We start from the raw sequence: 20,273 nt of genomic DNA on the forward strand, positions 1-20,273 counted from the left end.
ATATTTTTTTTGAATATTTGTTATAGTTCTGTGAAATATGCTTTTGATATCTTGATAGGAATTATTTTGAATCTATAAATTGCTGTAGGTAGTATGGACATTTTAACAATGTTAATTCTTCCTATTTATGACCACAGTATATGTTTCCATTTATTTGTATCACTTCCATTTCTTTCTTCAGTGTCTTATAATTTCCGAGTACATCTTTTACATCCTTGATTAAATTTATCCCTATGTATTTTTGATGCAATTGTACATGGGATTGTTTTCTCAGTTTTGCTTTATCATAGTTCATTGTGTATAAAAATACAACAAAGTTTTGGATATTTATTTTGTATCCTGATACTTTACTGAATTTACTCATTGGTTCTAGTAGTTTTTTTTGTAGAATCTTGAGGGTTCGCTATATACAGTATCGTGTTTTCTGTACAAAATGACAGTTTTATTTATTCTTCTCTAATTTGAATACCTTTTTTAATTTGTTTTCTTCTTGTTTGATTGCTGTGGGTTAGATTCCCAGTACTACGTTGAATGAGAGAGGTGAAAGTGGACAGCCTGTTTTGTTCTTGAGCATAAGGGAAATGCTTTTGTTTTTCCTCACTGAGTGTAGTGTTAGCAGTGGGTTTGTCATAAGTGATCTTTATTATATTGAGGTATATTCCCTTTATACTCACTTTGCTGAGAGGTTTTTTCATAAATAACTTTATTGTTGTTCAATTATAGTTGTCTGCATTTTCTCCCCACACCCCCACCTTAGCCAAACCCACCTCCCTTCCTTGCTGCCCCTCCCCCTTGGTTTTGTCCACGTGTCCTTTGTATGGTTCCTGAAAACCCTTCTCCCCACAGCCCCTTCCCCCAGCCATTGTTAGATTGTTCTTAATTTTAATGTCTTTGGTTATATTTTGTTTGCTTTTTTTCATGGTGATTATGTTCCAGTTAAAAGTGAGATTATATGGAATTTGTCCCTCACTGCTGCTGAGATCATTTATTATAAGTGAATGCTGAATTTGTCAAATTATTTTACTGACATCTATTGATATGACAACATGATTTTTATCTTTTATTTTGCTTAGATGGTGGATCATGTTAAATGACTTGCAGATATTGTGCAAATCATGCATTTCAGGAATAAATCCTGTTGATCATGATATATCTTTTTAATGTATTGATGGATTTGGTTCATTAATATCTTGTTGAGAATTTTTGCACTGTTCATCAGGGATATTGGCTTATAATTTTTATTCTTTGTAGTTTATCTGGTTTCAGGATTAAGATAATGTTAACCGTGTAGAAAAATCTTGGAAGATAACCTCATCTTGAATTTTTTAGCGTAGTTTGAAAAGGATAGGGGTGAGTTCTTCTAGAATGCTTGGTAGGATTCACTTGTGCAATCATCTAGTCCAGGTGTTTGTTGAAAAATTTTTAAAAAGATTTAATTTATTTATTTTTTGACAGAGGGAATGGGACTAAGAGAGGTCGAGAAACATCAGTGCATGATTGCCTTTTGTGTGCCCCCTACTACAACCTAGCCAGGGCACATGCAACCCATATGTATGTTTTGGCTGAGAATCAAACCCATGACCATTTGGTTCTCAGGTCAGAAATCAATCCACTAAGCCAGGGCTGTCTGTAGAAAGTTTTTTTGGATTACTACTTTGATTTCATTAGTTGTAATCAGCCCGTTCAGATACTCTATTTCTTCTTGATTCAGTTTTGGAAGATTATACGCTTATGGGAATTTATCCATTTATTTCAATTGTCCAGTGCTGTTTGTAATATGCTTTTTATAATTCTTTGTATTTCTTTTTTAAATTTATTTTTAAAGTGTATTTATTTTAATTATTGTTCAAATACAGTTTTCTGTCTTTTACTCCCATTCAAGCTCACCCCCCCCAGAGCTCCCCACCTTCCTCCCATTTCTACCCCCCTAGTTTTTTATATTTGTGTGTCTTTTATATTTGTTCCTGTAAACCCTTCTTCCCCCTTTCCCCTGAAATTCCCTCCCCTCTCCTCTCTGGTCCCTGTCAGCATGTTCCCTGTTTCAGTGTCTTTGGTTATATTTTGATTGCTTATTTGTTTTGTTGTTTAGGTTCCTGTTAAAGGTGAGATTGTATGGTATTTGTCTTTTATCACCTGGCTTATTTCACTCAGCATAATGATTTCCAGTTCCAACCATGCTGTTGCAAAGAATAGGAGCTCCTTCTTTCTTTTTACTGCATAGAATTCCATTGTGTAAATGTAGCATAGTTTTTGGATCCATTCATTTACTGTTGGGCACCTAGGTTGCTTCCAGCACTTGGCTATTATAAATTGTGCTGCTATGAACATTGGGATGCATAGGTTCTTTTGGTTATCCAGATCTTCTATGTGATCTGGATAACATAAATAGGGGGTATAGAACTTTGAGTAGTGTGCTAAAGGAACACAAGCGACGTGAAGGATAGTAAATTAGCAATACACTTTGGAAGAGAAAACAGGGGAAACCTGTCAAATGATACAATATAAGTAGCCAAGCTTAGAAGACTATACAGAAAGGAGTACAAAAATACTATTAAAATAAAAGATGTAAAGATAATAAAAAATTCAAATATGCAGTAGCTTGTAGTTCCTCTGCAATAGCAAAGTGAAATTTGTTTCACTGTCTCAGCTGTTGGGATGCCCCATCTTTGGGTCCAACTCTGGTCCTTTCACAGTTCCAAGTTTTTTGTCTCATTTGTGAGTATTAAAAAAACAGGCAGGAGAAGTGAGGAAGAAGAGATAAAATTGGAAATAAAGGAGGGAGGAATAAAACAAGAAAGAAGAAAAGAGAGAAAAAAGGTATTGAAAGATAAAAATAATAAAAGTTTAAAAAATAAAAGATTAAAAAAACGCCCCTTGTTGGTTTCAAACTGGCCAAGCCGGTTTTTCTGGTCTTGCTGGCTGCAGCAGGCTGAGGGGCGATTGGTGTGGCCTTTCTTGTGTACTCAGCCAGTCTTGCAAGTACTCTCCCAAGAGTTAGTCTGGTGCCTCTCCCCAGCGCCGCAAGCGAGGGATCCAGGTTTTCTTCAGAGCCCTCCTTCCAGGGGGGTCATAGCTGCGGGCTGGGTTGCGGGTGGGTGTGCACCCTGGCCAGGCTGCCTGGGCCTTGAGGGCTTGGGAGCAAAACCCTTCCCAGTGTTATGAGGAAACGCAGGGACCTCCTGCAACCTCGGGATTGCTGCCCGACTGGGTGTAAGCCGAGCGGCTGTCACAGGAGAATCCCCCTAACAGTCTTACTTTTTGAGAAATTCCTCCTACTCAAGCCTGCTGCTCAGTACATCCCAATTCTCCAGCCAGACCGGTGACTATCTGGGTCAGTGCTGGTCACTGCAGGGCTCTCAACTCTCCAAAGCCAGGGACCACAAACTCTGGAATCACAGCCCTGGTGTGTTTGCCTCTTTGTCCTTATTCCCCTCTCTGCAACTTCAAGCAACCAGGTGTCTCCTGGTGCTGCTGAAATTCTGCTTGGCCGGGGAAGGAGGAAGCAGCTGACCCGGCTCTCTCCCAAGGAGTCTGTGGCAGGCCGTGGCTCCCAAAGAGTCTGTGGTAGATTCAGCACCGGGTGCTGGGCACTGGGCACAGGGCCTCTGGCTATAGCTGCATCTTTTCTCCATGCTGGTCCCTGGGACCTTATTGTCCTGGAGTAGTCTCCTTATCTTCTGGTTTTTCAGTGTCTGCTACAGTTTCTGGTCTCTTATTTTCATATATGCTGGGGTACTGTTGGCTGTTTGCTCTGTTCCTCCGTAGATCAGCCAGGTTTTTCTCCTTGGTGTAGGGGAAGTGGAATCTGTCCCCTGCCATCTTCCAACCAATCTTTTTGTATTTCTTTTTTAAAGATTTTATTTATTTGTCTTTAGAAGATTTTATTTATTTGTCTTTAGAGGGGAAAGGAAGGAGAGAAGGACAGAAATATCAATGTATGGTTGCCTCTCATGAGTCCACTGCTGGGAACTGGCCTGCAACCCAGGCATGTGCCCTGACTGGGAATCAAACCATGATCGTGTGGCTCGCAGGCCCACGCTCAATCCACTGAGCTACACCAGCCAGGGCTTTTTGTATTTCTTTGGTGTCAGTTTTTATTTTTCTTTCATTTCTGATTATATTTGCTTGGGTCTGCTTTCCTTTTTCTTGATAAATGTGGTAAAATGTTTATTAAGAAATGTTTGGTAATCAGTCCCTTTAGGTTTTTATTGTCTGGGAAGCTCTTTATTTCTCATTCAACTTTAAATGATAGCCCTGCTGAGTAAAATAGTCTTGGTTGTAGTTTCATTCCTTTTATCACTCTGAGTATTTTATGACAATCCTTCTGGCCTAGAATGTTTCTTTTGTGAAATCAGCTGATAATCTCATGGGTGTTTCTTTGTAGGCAACTGTCTTTCTCTTGTGGCTCTTAAGACTCTCTTTGTCTTTCACATTTACCATGTTAATTAGGCTGCTTTTCGTGGGTCTCTTTGGGTTCATCTTGTTTGGTACTCACTCCACTTTCTGAACTTGTGTGTCTTTTTCCTTCACCAGGTTAGGAAAGTTTTCAGTCATTATTTCTTCAAATAGGTTATCGATCTTTTTCTCTCTCTCTTCTCTGTCTGGCAACCCTTTGATGCAGATATTGTTACCCTTCATGTTATTCCAAAGGTCCATTAAATTACCCACGTTTTAATTTTTTGTTTATTTTTGCTTCTCTGATTGGTGTTTTCTGCTGCATTGTCTTTCAAATTACTGATTTGATCTTCTACTTCATCCAACCTACTCTGTATTTCTTCTAGAGTATTCTTCATTTCAGAATTTGTATTCTTCACTTTTGACTGGTTCTTTTAACACCTTATATGAGCTTTTTTATGCTTTCTATCTTTGTTTTGAAGTTTTCACTAAGTTCATTGAGCATCCTTATAACCATTTATTGCTTACTTCCATTTAACTTAGCGTGCTCTCTCTCTCTCTCCCCTCTTCTTTTATTTGAGGCATATTTATTTGTCTTCCTATTTTTGCTGCTCTTCTGTGTTTGTTCATGTGTATTACTTAGATTTGCTATGTCTTCCAGTCTTGGTAGGGTGGTCTTATATAACAGGTGCCCTCTGTGTCCTGGTGGCACAGTCTCCCTGATTACCTGAACTGGGTGCTCCAGTAATATTCTTTATGTAGGTCATGTGAGTGTTCTTTCTGTAGCCAAGCCTTGTTTGCTGTTGACTCACCCATGCATGGGGTCAACCTTAGGCTGCCTGACCATGAGGATCCACCTCAGTGTATGAGCTACTGTCTGGGTGCTGACCACATGAAGCAGAATTAATCTCAGCAGGGTCTGGTGCCTCTCAGGATCTCCCTTTAGATGTGCTACTTGTGGAGCTAATTGGATAATGCTCTGATGTTGTCTGAAGCTTGCCACTAGGGGTATTGGTTCTAGGTCTCTTGGAAGGGACTCTGGAGCAGATCAATGTCAGACACTGCCTGTGACTGACCCTGGGATCCACACTTTGTGGCATCCTATGTTGAGCACATAAGTGTGCTTAGAAAGAAACAAATCTGTGTAACAAGACAGGCTTCTACCAGTACCAAGCAAGCTCAGTACTAGGGACAGGTCACTAAAAGACCCAAGGCAATCTAAAATCTACGTCCACCTGTCTCCACCTGCTGGCTGCTTGTTATACTCAGTCACTGAAAAACTCTCTTGTGATATGTGAGTTAGGTTGGGTAGGTTCTCAGGGACTCACTAGCTGGTGGAGACAAGTGTTCATCAGATTGATACAGATTCAAATACAGTGCCAGTGTGGGGCCTGAGGCCACTCAACCAAACTCCCAGGATATGCCAGGGCCAGCGCCACCTGCTGGGTGCCTGTAGACCTTTGTGGTGCAGGTCAGGATCTCAGGGAGCTGTCGAGGGGAGGTCAGCAGAGTTTATCAGGCCCCAATAGTCCAAGATTTGGTTATGGAAAGGGAAGGCTCTACACAGTTCACATGAGTGGGAAAAAATGGCCCTCACATTAGAGCTGCACAACTCAGTCTGTCCCAGATTCTGCCTAGATCTTCTGGAGAGCTCAAGCTCAGCAGGGCAGGGGTACCAGGAGTCAAGTTGGCTGCTGGTCAGGCTCATGGGAAGGTGAGAGGAATAGCCCTTGACCCAGAGCCATCAACTTAGCTTCTGACAACCACTGAGCCTGCCTCCACCTCTCTATATGGGTCCAGGCAGCCTACTCCTCTGCAAGGCTTGAGCTTTGCAGGGCAAGACAGCAGAGGTCTGGAAGGTGAGGCACTTACATTCCCCCAGGTTAATGTCTTATGGTGGAGAGTGCTTGACCCAAGAAAGACGGTGTCTGTGGGAGGTGTTTGAGAGGCACTCAGAACAGAAACCTTGGCTGTTATCCCTTTAGCTCTCTAGTTTCTGCTTATACAACTTTCATCTGCTTCATCCTTTCTCCACTGTAGCCTAGAGGGAGTGGCTGCAAATGAGATTTTTGTGTTGGCCCTTTAAGAGGGCACCTGGCTTTCTAGCAGACTCCCATCTCTTCCTGGCAGACAAAAAATCCCCCCACCTGCTCCCACGAAAAACCTTAAGTTGTCTCACTACTGTCAGTTTCTCGATTCATTAATACAGTGCCAGGGTATTGTGGGGGCGTCTCTTCCTGGCTCTGGTGCTGTGGACTAGGAAACCTGGTGTGGGACTGAGATCCCGTGCTCCTCCAGAGGAACCTTTGCACCTGAAATATCCCTCTGAATTCTCGGCCTCTGCATGTGGGGCCAGCCTTTTTTGTGTCTCTGCCTTTCCTACCAGTCTCAGTGTGGCTTCTTCTGTAAATTCTTGGTTACAAGACTTCTGTTCAGCTAGTCTTAAATTGGTTATTCAGGATGATTGCTCTTAAATTTTAGTTGTAATTCCAATTTGGTCCTGGGAGGAGGTGAGTATACCTTCCACCTACCCTGCCACCCTCTTGGATCTACCACTGATTCCCTCTTACTTTTTATTTTCTTTTTATTTTGGCAATGATATTAAGAAATTGATTTACACACATAATTGCTATTAGTCATTTATTGTCTTCCAATCATACCCAACTATTAAACCTTAGCTTCTTCTAGCAGAGATAGCCTCTGACCTTCCAGTTTGTTAGAGAACAGTGGAAGAATGTTTATTAGAAGCTTTGGTCTAAAGAGAGTGTGATAGTCAATATTTAACCTTAAGATTATTTCAACAATTGTATACTTCTTTTTAACTTTCTTAGTGAAGAATTATATTTAGGACCCCCTTGTAATCTAATATCTCAGGCAGTATCTTGTTTTAAATCTGTTGACATGCTATAATTACAGAGGGTAACACTTTTACTCTCAAAAGTATTCTGAAGGTAAAACAAACTATATAAATCTGCATCCAGCTTTCTGGCCAGCCTCCCTGTTGTGTGGCATCTTGGGATAATTTCCAATCCAGCTGTCCTACAAAAATTTCTGAGAATGACTTAATACATTCCTTGCTCCTGTACCCCACCCTCCAAATTCAGCTGGCAAGGGGATACCTTTAAAGAAGCAAAGGTGATTTGGCCTGGAGTGTTTCCTACAGACCCCGCACCATGGAATGAATTAACTTCCAATGAATCTGAAACATATGGTGCTCAACAAGCTTCTCAGAATGAGCCTTATTTAATAACCTTGGGAATCACTGCATCCCCAGAACTGTTAGGGCTTACTACCAAATCCAGGACCTCTGAAGTCAAATTTGAAATGTGTACTCAAACAAACCACACTCTCCAGGGCCAGATAAATGCATTTCTGCACCATTCATAGGAGATTTCCAAATGTATCATTTGGTGACTGTGGACTCAGAGCAGAGTCTGATTAGGAGCAACGTTCAAAGATACCTGACCAATGATGACTCAGTAAATACACCTTAAAACAAATCACAAGTAAGCACTACTTCCGTTGCAGCACAAAAGAATACCTATATGCTGCTGCTATTTTTTCAGAAAATTAACGAACAATTTTAGTTATGGTGAAATACCCCTTCCCAAGGAAAAAAAACCAAACAAACAAATCAAAACCAAAACAAACAAACAAAAAAACTTAGTCCTTAGTTGTGTAACTTCTAAACTTTTAATACATTACTTCAGTGTGGCCTTGTCTTGCTGGGCTTTCCAACTGGCTTCAATTTTTCAAACCATTTTTGGATCTGGGTAGCAACAGCCTCATAAAGTGCTACATTATCTCCAAGGCTTGGGAGGTGTCTTGAGTGTGAGGGGCAGTCTGCTCTCTCCCTGGTTTTAGTAATGGCTGCCTGCAGATATAGGTTGGTTGTTGGGTTTGATGCCTCATCTGCTCACTTTGCCCAGACTTCTTGGTTTGGGTGCCTTTGTTGCCACAAAGCCCATCCTGCTTGTTACATCTGGCTGCCTCTTTCAAGAGCAGCAAGTCTGTCAGGACCTTGACGTTCCTCCATCAGGAGCCTGTACAATCTGAGGAAGACAGCTCCTGCTGGCATCTGTGGGTAGCAGTGGAGTTGAAGGCCTTTTCCCTGGCCCTAATCAGCTAAGGATAACTGTCAGAAGCTGCTACTGGACCTGCCATCACCACTGATTGAGCCACACCAAATTATACAACAACATTTCTTACATTATGTTGAACCAAAGACAGGTTTGTCATATTTAGCAAAATGACACATCCTATGCAATACTTGGCATTCTTAAAGGTCATTATTTATCTAAAACTGACAAATAACTGAATATACTACATTTCTGTATTTTATCTGGCAGTTTTACCAGTGGAAAACTGAAACTCTTAGGTAAGGTAGCAGTAGCTTTCAGCAGTTCCACTAGAGCTCAATGAACGAGACCCCAAAGTCAAAATGAGTCAAAATGCAAAATGAAGTAAAATAACTGAGTTTCTCTCGGTGAGTGCCAAGAAGATGTCTTGCAGAGGTTCTTGAGCCTCAGTTCTTGGGAAGTAGGGTCCCCAGATCATTGATATCTTAGGAAAAGACCAAAATAAGGTTCCCTGGACAGGCCACCATCTGTTCCTCAGATGCCATGCTGAGTTTCAGATCTTAGGCACATGTTTCCAGGTTGAGGCATGGTCCATGGACTCACAGACAAGGTCTGCAGTCCTCACAGTCTGCCCCATGGGGCAGGTCTGTATAAATGTGGGAAGAGCCACGAGACAGATGTGCTGGGTAGTGTCACTAGTTGTTGTCCACCTTGGAGAGCACTGCTTGGGGTAGATCCGCACAGCAGTGGGATGCTAATGCTGCCAGGTAGATGAGGACATCACTAAGTTCCCCTTGAAGGGTTGCCATTCTTTGGGGCCGGGGTTGGGTGCAAGCTCTTCATGGGACTTCCACTGCAAGAGCTCTGTCAGCTCCCTGACTTCCCCCACCAAGGCCAGGAGCAAGTTCTGAGGCTGGCAGAAATGGCCCCAGTCTCTCTCAACGGCAAACTCTGCACAGAGGCAGTGGACATCCTCGAGAGCGGCCCCAGGCTAAAGCGGAAGGCAGCACCAGTGCCCTGTGCCCGTGTCCCCACACTTCTCCCCTCCCAGAGCGGACATGCCCACTGCACTGCAGCCCAGCCTCCACTGATTTTGAATTCACACTTTATCACATCATGAGATTTATAGAGTTAAGAGCTATTTTAGAAAATTTTCTGTCATTCATTTTGTTCATGATTCAGGCTAAATTAAGTTAAATTGATTTAATTTCTGTATTTATAGTATATTTTAATAATCATTAATTTTGTTTTGTGGAACTCTCTTGGGTTTTCTGTGCATGTTTATCCATCCGAATGCTATAGGCTACTTCTATTGTTTCAAAAAAAGAAACAGACTACTGGTATTTTACCAGTGCCTTAACTTATAGGTCAATTTAGAGTGAAGTATTTTTATATGTATTTATTTGAGTCACAGCTTTTGCATGTAACAAATCACCCAAAAGTGAGTATCTTAGTATACCACTCCAATTTACAAATTGAGAGCACAAGTCAGGCTCAGCTTGGAGGTGCTTTTGCTCTCAGCTAGACTCACAGATGTTTACAGTCAGGTGCCTTATGGAGTTCTGCTTTCACAGCCCCGCAACCATGTGAGACCATTCCTTAAAACCAGTCTGTCCTGTTTGTCTCAGATAATTCTGACAGATACAGACAGACTCATTTGGAATAGCCCCTCTCTATTCTCCATGGTGTCTAATCCTGCACCAGGCTGGCCCAGGTTGTTTTTCTAGTGGCAAGGTAGGGCTCCAAGAAAGAAGGAGCAATGGTGCACGGTCCTGAAATGACACATAGAACCTTCCTGCATCTTATTGTCAAAAGCGAGAACGTCTTGGATACAGGAGCGGTGTGTAAATCTTTTTGAGGGGAGGGGGAATCTAATATGATATGGAAAAGGTGTACAGCTTTTTACTTATTCAGGTTATATCAGGAGTCTTGATTAGGGTTTAAAGTATTTCTTACATAGGCACTAAACACTTCTTAACCATTCTCTCAGGAATTTAATTGTTTTTCTACTTTTTATTTGTCTACTATTTATTTTAAATAGTATATTTACATCCAATATTTTATCAAGAATTATTTATTTGGTCAGCAGAAATATTTATTTTACTACAATAATTTAGTAAATTAACATTTTATTAAATGATATTTTATAATTGTTTATTAATAGATTTGAAGGTTCAAGGAATACAATCATAGCATCTTCAAATAAATACTTATTTTTGCTCTTTTTTTCTAATTGTTACCTTCTCAGGATTTATTTCTGTTGTTGTTTGTTTATTTTGCTTTGTTTTCTCTAATTGTATTAATAAATACTTTCAGAGAACTGCTATTAATGGAGAAATTCTTGCCATATGTCTCCATTAAGCATGATGCAAGCAATGGCTTAACAGATTGATAACTAGATCAGTCTAAAGGCATAGCCAAATATCCATTCCTTTTTAACTGTTTTATCATGAACCCTTTTTAAATAAAATATATCCATGATAAGGATCATCTGAATATTTAATATGACAAATTTCATTATGAACTTTCTAAAACTGTACCACTTCACATTCATATAAGTTGATCTTTATCATAGTTTAATACTCTTTTAATGTGCTTTTGTATTCTATTCTTAGATATTATAATAAAGTATAAGCATCTTTATAAGTAAAATTAGCATACAGTTTTCTGCTTTGTTGTTCAGTTTGAAGCACTTTGATGTCTATCGTATGCTGGTGACAACTGCCTACTGAATTTTTGAAAAAAGTATTATTTTGTCACTATCGCTTCTGTACTATCTCCTTTCTTTATCTTTGATTACAGTCCTAGGGATATTCCTTAGTTTCTCTTGTCACAACTTTTAATGAACAATTTCATTTTAAGACAGTAAAAGAATCTGGTCCTATTGATATTAAAACACTGACTTATTATCCAATTAAAACTTCTTTGCTCCTGAGCTCAGACCTGATTTGTTGGAAAACTTTGGGAGGAAGGAAGGAAGGTCACGATTGACTTGTTCCTTCTCCTTTGCTATTACTTGGAATAGTTGCTCTGTTGTTTTCTGTCCTTCCAAGGTCAAGGCCCGGGGGATCTAAAACCATTCTTATTTTCTCAGAGCCCTAAGATTTATTGGGGTGGATGAATTTCTTATCTCTCATTTACATTCCATCTCCTACAAAGAATTAATCATGTTATTTTATCAACTTGATTCCTCCTTTCCCAATAGCACATCACTTTCTAGACTACAAACCTCTCTTTCCTTTCCAATTCAAAGCATCACACATTAATTTATTGCATATATCTAATTTTAGGAAAAATCTAAGTAAACAATAAACAAGGGTTAATGAGTGTATTACCTGAAACAGCTTAGCCTTAATTCAGTGAAAAAATATTCAAATATCCAGTTTTTGGAATATATACATTGTAATTCTGCATGGAAAGCAGGAAAGTCCCTAATAGAATGGAACCTAATTTGAATACCAGTACTTTTTTTTTGCATTTGTGCAAAGTAAGCAGAGAAGAGTTAATGATGTGCCTTCTGGGGGTGATAGAGACACTTTAAGTCCTACAAATATAGAGGCAGCACAGTGTTTTGATTAAGGGGGAAGACTCAAGAGCTAAAGGTATGCACTTCTAAGCAGTTGTATGACTCAGAGTTGTTACTTCACCTTTCTCTGTTCAATTCCCTTAACTGAAAGAGGAGATAAGTAATACCTACTTCATAATATTGCAGGACATTTAAATTATTTGTAAGGCGTTTCAAGCAGTGTCTGACTCAGAGTAAGCATTGCATATGATTTTATTAAATACATAAATAGAGATAGTTGGGTAATGTTGAGTCATATAGCTTGAACACAATGGAAAATTACTATCTTGAGCAATATGATAGAACAGCAATTTTCAACTGATGTGCTGCAGTCGGCATGCCAGTGTGCTGCAACAACTTTTAAAACATGCAATACCCAACTGTTTAGTCCTGGGCACTGACCTCTTTGCCCTTAGATGGTCAAATGAAAAAAAAAATGACAACATCCCACTAAACAATAGCCATCTAGTGTGAATGTCTTGTCTCAAATCATGCAAGTATATATCATGTAATAGAAAATATTTTATAATATCAATAGATATTATTGCTCATGTTGCATGATAGGGTTGCATTTGATTAGCTAATTATTGGTACCAGTAATCCTTGTACTCAAGGGTAGTCACCTGATTTTTCAAAAAGGGATTTTGTAGCAGAAAGGGCCAGGTAATTATTGATGCTATTTTTTGTAAGTCAATCAAAATTATGCCTATTTTTTGTCAGATGGGCAAAAATATATTTTTGGTGTGATGAAGAATTTTAGTAATTAGTTTACATGTGCTATAATATAAAGAAGGTCAAAATTTGTGACCTTTGTGGCAGAAAATTTCTCTCTGGACTGGCTGTTGAAACCTTCCTCTTCTCTGTTTCTTCCTTTTGCCTTAGAAACAGTGCCCATCAATCAACAAAGGCCTGTTTATCTGTCATATATTTTAAGTTTGCACAACTAAATAAGTTAAATAGAGTGCATTCTTGTTCAAAAGTATGTTACTATCACCACCCATCATCCAAAACTTCATAAGTAAAGAAACTTCATTTTAAATAACAATTTATCTATTATATTTACTAGAAGCATTAATTGTGTTCAATTAATATAGCTATGTTGTTCATCCAAATATACTAGATCTAAATTCTAAGGACTTTGAGTCTTCTGTTATTATAAACCCAACATATCTATAATTAAATTCATCTTTTATTTTCTTCCTTAAAAGTCTGCTGCTTGTATGTATTATTTATTTATTTAAGGTGCTCCTAATTCTACCAGAGACATACACAGGATCTACAGTCATGTTTGGGTCATCCTTTTAGACTCACACAAATCTTTCATAATATCATGCCAATAGTTTAGTGGTTATATAACCACTACAGATATATATCTGCCAATAATTAATTCTTGTTCTCAATGACATGCCAATCTTGGTTCTCATAACAAATACACAGGGGATGACTGAATAGCTACAAACATTTTCTCTCATATTCTTAACATCTTTAGGCATATCTTCTACTATTTTCTTATAATGATGTAAAGTATTTAATAAATCTCAAAAGTTTTAGTGGATGCTGAGCAAAAACTGACCAGCTTGCCTTCTACTAGTCTCTAAGACGGCATTTTGACAACAGTCAGACTGGTCTTCACATCTGCGTTCTTCAATGGACATTTCTGTTCACCTTTGAGCTTTAGCCCACTTCCTTCTACTTTCTGTAGTCCTCCGGTATGTCTGCCCCCTACAAGTCATCGGTGACAATTCCAGACATGGTGCATGTCTTCTGATGACATCAGATTTTCTGCTAGTTCACTGTATTGTATTTTCTGGTTCAGTTTATTTTCTAGTTGAAGTAGACAATTAGTTGTCTTGATACTTAGAAAGAAATAATTGGGAAAATTAAGAATTTTACATAATTTTGTCACAGTTTTATTTATATGATTTTATATCGATGGATTTATGAATATATCTTACACTATGTATGATGTGAAGATAAAAAAAAGTTACAAAATAAATAAGAAGTTAAGAAAATCAATATTATCCAAAGCCAAATTACTAAATTTCATACCACATGAAATTGATTCCCAACTATGAAACAATGGATGAGGTGGAATAATATGTGTTTCTTTGTTGCAAGTTTCATCAAATGTAAGGAATAAAATATCAAGAAACTGCAAAATTATTTCACGTAGTTTTAAACACATCGCACTTTATTTTGAAATATAACTTAGAAAACTATAATGATCAAAGTTTTAGAAAGAAGATTTATGGGAGAAAAGATACACACATTTTGCTGTAATGAGACCAATGATTTCTTATATTTATGTATTTATGCATAGTTTCATTTCCCTGATTTTCTCCCTTCATCAGTGTAAACTTTTATTCTTTGTTTTTATGCTTCATAAATTCAGTTTCCATTTACAAAGAGTGATTAGTTTGTTTAATACATTGTATAGAGGAAAAATATGCCAATTCATTTTCTTTCTTTTTTGTCATTATTTTTAATGATGCCACAAATTTTCCATGTTTTAATTTAATTATTTAACTGTGGTTCAGTGATTTAAACTATAAACATAATGACAAATGGTGAAGTAAGAGAATTAGATCAAGTTGTTTATTAATAAATTATTCTAAATGGGTTCATATTTCTTCCACAAAGCAAAATGTAATAGTTTAGAAGTCTCCACAGGAGTGAGAAGAAAAATAACATGAATAAATTGAATTACAACAGCAGGATTTCAAATGGGAGGAGACTGGGGAAAATGAAGTGGCTATTTTTGTTTTAATGATTTCCAAAGGAGTTTCACCTTAAGTAGAAATAACCGAAAAATACCATTTGGTAAAAAAAATTATTTTTCTAAATGACAGATGAATTTGAAAACAGCTTTTTCTTCTGTTTATGCATTAGCTTAAATGGTAAGCTTGTTACCATCACAACTGAAGCCCGTCAAATAAAAGCACCTGAAAGGATTTTAGTTTCAGTTCACAGATTTGAATCTATGTGCAATCTGATACAAAGACAAGTATAAAATATGTTAAAAATGTTTTCTAAAATATTAATCTTTGTATTTTTATAGAGTTGAGGATCAGGTGTATCTTCTATATTTTATTTAGACAAATAATTCTTATTAATGTTTCAGGAAGTTACAGAATGACTGAATGTTCATTAGACTCATTGAGAGCTCTATTGAACAGATTGCCTAAGATTACTCTCAGAATTTTTAATTTTACTAAGGGGAAGAAGTTACAGAAGTAAGGCTTTATTGCTATCCATTTTTATCTCTGTTATACAAAGAGAATGATGGAAATTAATCAGTAAAACTGCATTTGTATCATCCCATACCACTTTGTTTTAAAATCGCAATGAAATGTGGGGCCATAAAAGGGAATAAATCCCTGGAGCCCACACAGATCTCAGCTATTATGTTGGTAAATATTAATAACAAAATGTATTTAAATATGTAACTTGGTCACAATCATCAATTATAAAATATATTGTTCTTGTTATACAGCTTTTAAATTCTAATCAATATAATATTTTCTATTAGATCACAGGAAAAAACTGTGTTCAGGTTTAGAGTATGAGAATTCAATTTCACTCACACTCTACTATAATAAAACATTAATAGTATGAGCTACCTTACCTTCTTTGGGATTTTTTATTTATCTTGTGCAAATTTACCTGGAAATGACTGAAAATTATAAAATATTGAGAAGTGAAAATCCCATGCACTATGCTTGGTTCTATAGACAGTAGGGTTATTATGTCAAACATGATGGTAGCCTTCATTAATTTTATAGCATTCTATAAGGATATAAAAGTGTCAGGTGCTATAAAATTGTGAACAGAATCTCTTCATTGAGATTAGAACTCAGAAAAAAAGGGAATGGAGCAGAAAGAAATGACAAAAGTCCTTTCGGAGGTAATGACTTCAATGCTTAGTTTTGAAGTAGAAACAATGAGTTTTCTAAATGAAAGCATAGGGTTAAGAATACAGTTATTTACACGATGGAACACTACACAGCAGAAAGAAAGAAGGAGCTCCTACCCTTTGTGACAGCATGAGTGGATTCTGAGAGCATTATGCTAAGTGAAATAAGCCAGGAGATGAGAGACAAATACCATGTGGTCTCACCTTTAAGCGAAACTTAATCAACAAAATAAAGAAGCAAGCAAAATATAACTAGAGACATTGGAATTAACAAAAATCCAACAGTAACCAGAGGGGAGGTAGGAGGGAATAATGGGGGAGAAAGGATAAAGGGTTTTCAGGACCAACTATAAAGGACTCATGAAAAAAAAAAACAAAACAAGGGGTAGTGGAATCAGGGGAAGGAGGTGAAAGTGGCTGGGCTGGGGAGGATTGGTGGGAGGAAAATGCAGACAACTGTGGCTAAACAACAATTAAAAAAAAAGAATACTACAGTTAAAAAAATTGTGATGCACAGGAAACAATAAAAATAAACTAAAAATTTATTTAAAAAATGTTTCAATTTCTAGTAGAGTTGGCCAGAAGTCATTTTAAAGTTATTATATCAGAAAACAAAAACGGTGGTTAGAGCAACAAAGACTTGGGGAAAATAAATTGTGACTGAAGCTGTGACAATGGTAGAAGTTTTTGTAGAAGAATATGGCAAGGTATTTATGAGTTTAATTAACATAAAGACCAAACAATATCATTAGTCATTAACTCATATGGAATCATATTTGTTTCCCAAATACATATAAAAGGCTAGATAGAAATACATAAACATGATAAAGGTTTTTAATTTTTAGCCTTCTGTATCAAATTTTCTCTATCATGTGATAAAAATAAAATTGCTCTTTTCAAAACTATGTAGATATGATCCCAATTTGCTTTTGCCTATGGAGCAAGGTACAAGGAAAGATATTTTTCAGGAGTCAACTTTAGTATGTCTACTAAAATAAATCAAATAAAGTGATTACGGTCTCATTTTAAGCAAGTTTAACATGGAAATGAATATAAAATGGAACCAGCATAGTTGAATATTTAGGAGTATTTATTGAATAGAACTCGAAAAAGTGATATTCAAATACTTTGGAAGAAAAAAGAAAGTTATTTAGATGTTAAGAAAGAGATGAAATAAAATTCAAGAGAATTTTATTCTGGAGAGAAGGGGGACAAAGTTTTAGAAATGCATTTCTGATATCTGAATGTGTCTCGAAAATCCTGCTGGGTTTTGCTGTCCTCTACCTTCTGGAGAAGTAAAAGCTATAATGTATCTTAGCAATGAAGGTAAAGGAGTCCCTTGATATACTTGGATATTTTTTTCCTTTGATAGACCATGCTGACTATAATAGGAAATGCTACTCAAATTTATTTTCCTTGTTTTAGAATGTCTATATTTTGGTGGCATCTAGGAATATACATGTAAAAATTGTAAGTCTAGTACCAATAGAATTTTAAATACATAATCCTCATAAACCCAACTATTCATATTACAAATAAATAAGCACAAAAAATAAATGATCGATCTAATATTATTAAATTATAGAAAGACACCGAGATATATGTGTTTTAAAAGAAAATACATTGTACTAGTAGGTTAAAAAATGCAATCTGATTTTAATTAGAATGTTTAAATAAACCTTCGCTAAGATGGATAGTTTTTCCAATTGCCACCCAATGTCAAAGTTTTGATTTGTGTCATAAAGTAGTACCTTTTCATTTTAATTATCATTGGAATAATGAAATAAAATTTAGCATAAAACAGATCAGTTTGAACTGAATAAAAAGGTTTTGTTATTAAAACACCAATGAAATCTTGAAAGTAGGTCATTGTTGTAATGCAATCTGACACTTTGCAACCTAATGGGTAGTTGTTCTCAGGAATGGTTAAAAATATGTGCAAAATTAACCAAGAAAATTATAGAACATCCCCAAAGTGAAATGAATCTTTTAGGTTTTTAATTGAAGTTTCTTTTATGCTTCAGATGTTTCCTTCTTAGGAGTGGAACAGATATTGAACAAAATTTGAGCATCATTTTCCTATATTCCTCAGATAATAAAATGTGCTATGATGACATGTCAGAAAATAGAAACAATTAACAATTCTCTGAATATTTATAGTTTTTTTCAAAACATTAAAAAATGTTTTACAGACATCTTTGTGTTTGGCATTACAACATAAGAATTGCTATGTTGGCTTCTTTATGCAATGATCAGTAAAGAATGAGTATTTCACAGTGCTATTTATAAGTTTTCCAGATCAGTCTTAAATAACATAATGAGTGCAGGATCTTGCAGATGTGTCTCATTTCTACCAATCAAGATACTACAATTTTATTTTCTACATTCATAAATCCATGATTTAGACATTAGAAGACCTTTAATCAAAGTGACAGTAAGCTGACCCGGAAAAATCCTGGTAGTTTAATTGTCTTCAGTTTGGAACCTATGCTATTTTACCTCATTCAAAGGCACACATGTGTGCTAGGCTGTTTGTTCTGTGATAAAAGCAAACAGATAACCTTGGAAGCAAGAGTACCTATTAACAAGTGGTCTGGATTGATAGATCTGCTCGCGCTGTCACGGTGGCCTAAGAATCCAGTTGTTGTTGAGCTGATTTTCATTAACTGCAGGCTGGCAGAACATCAAGAGAAATCAGTGCAGACAACAAAACATGCCTGATAAAATATTGGCAAATAACATTCTTCATAAAAAGGTCAGTCAAGGTACTGCAAAGCTGTCTCTTACCTGGAAAATACTAAACCAATTAGGAATATAAAACTTTATTACCAACATAAGAATAAATTAAGTATCCTTTTGGGTAAGACCCAGGATTTATTGAAAGTCAGGGAATTTAATATTTAAGTATCACATTCTTGCTTAATTTCTGCTTGAGCCATCACTCAAATATCTGTTAATTTCTACAATCTTAAAAAATAAATTCTCAAAAATAGGTTAATTTTTAACTTATTGGGAATAATTTTGTAAATATTAAAAATTTATGGATTGGTTACCATTGGGATGATAGTCTAATTTTGCAGTAGGATAAATGAATGAAATCATGAACTTAGAACATGATTTTCTTTTTTTAAATATAATTTTATTTAGTTATTTTTCAAGTACAGTTTTTTTGTCTATTTCTCCCATCTCAGCTTCCCCTGCCTCGTGCTCCCCACCTCCCTGCCATTTCCACCCCCCTTAGTTCTCGTCCCTGTGTCCTTCATATTTGTTCCTCCAAATAACCTCCCCTTTTTCCCCCTTAAATTCCCTTCCCTCTCCCCTCTGGTCGCTGTCCCCTTGTTCTCTATTTCAGCGTCTTTGTTTTTATTCTGTTTGCTTGTTTGTTTTATTCTTTAGCTTCCTGTTAAAGGTGAGATCATATGGTATTTGTCTTTCAACACCTGGCCTATTTCACTCAGCATAATGCTTTCCAGTTCCATCCATGTTGTTGCAAAGGGTAGTAGCTCCTTCTTTCTCTCTGCTGCATAGAATTCCATTGTGTATATGTACCACAATTTTTGATCCATTCATTTACTGATGGGCACCTAGGTTGCTTCCAACTCTTGGCTATTGTAAATTGTGCTGCTATGAACATTGTGGTGCATAGGTTCTTTGAAATTGATGTTTTAGGATTCTTGGGATATAATCCTAGCAGTGGAATTGCTGGGTCAAAAGGCAAGTTGATTTTTATTTTTCTGAGAAAATTTCATACTGTTTTCCATAACAGTAGTACCAGTCTGCAATCCCACCACCAGTGAACTAAGGACCCCTTTTCCCCACAACCTCTCCAACATTAGTTGTTTGTTGCTTTGTTTATGATAGCCATCCTGACCGGTGTAAAGTAGTATCTCATTGTGGTTTTAATTTGCATCTCTCTGATAGCTAACGATATTGAGCATGTCTTCATGTGTCTCTGGATATTCTGTATGTTCTCCTTGGAGAAGTGTCTATTCAAAAAATATGGAACGCTTCACAAATTTGCGTGTCATCCTTGTGCAGGGGCCATGCTAATCTTCTCTGTATCCTTCCAATTTTAGTATATGCGCTGCTGAAGCGAGCACAAAACATGATTTTCTGATTCTCAGAATAATATTCTTTGAATGTAGAGTAATGTTTCTGAAATGAGAGATATTTGAACAGATACAAAAGGAGTCTTAATGAGCAAACTTTTGTCAGTATATTATTCTCATTCCAATTGTCTCTTCTGTTCTTGGTTTATCATTATTACTTAGTGATGTTGATGTTTAATCAAACATAGTTTACTTGAACTCTTGTTCTTTAT

The 20,273-nt window shown here is 36.9% G+C and overlaps 1 non-coding gene across 1 annotated transcript; it reads right to left on the minus strand.

Annotated features, from left to right (window-relative positions):
* Nucleotides 1-19,945: 19,945 nt before the first annotated feature.
* On the minus strand, nt 19,946-20,052 carry LOC119047530 (U6 spliceosomal RNA). Its single transcript, XR_005082163.1, has one exon. It is a non-coding gene; the product is annotated as a U6 spliceosomal RNA (small nuclear RNA).
* Nucleotides 20,053-20,273: the final 221 nt, after the last annotated feature.

The sequence above is a fragment of the Artibeus jamaicensis genome, unplaced genomic scaffold (genome assembly GCF_021234435.1).
Source record: "Artibeus jamaicensis isolate MK-2021 breed Jamaican fruit bat unplaced genomic scaffold, CSHL_Jam_final contig_373, whole genome shotgun sequence".
Taxonomy (NCBI): Eukaryota; Metazoa; Chordata; class Mammalia; order Chiroptera; family Phyllostomidae; genus Artibeus; species Artibeus jamaicensis.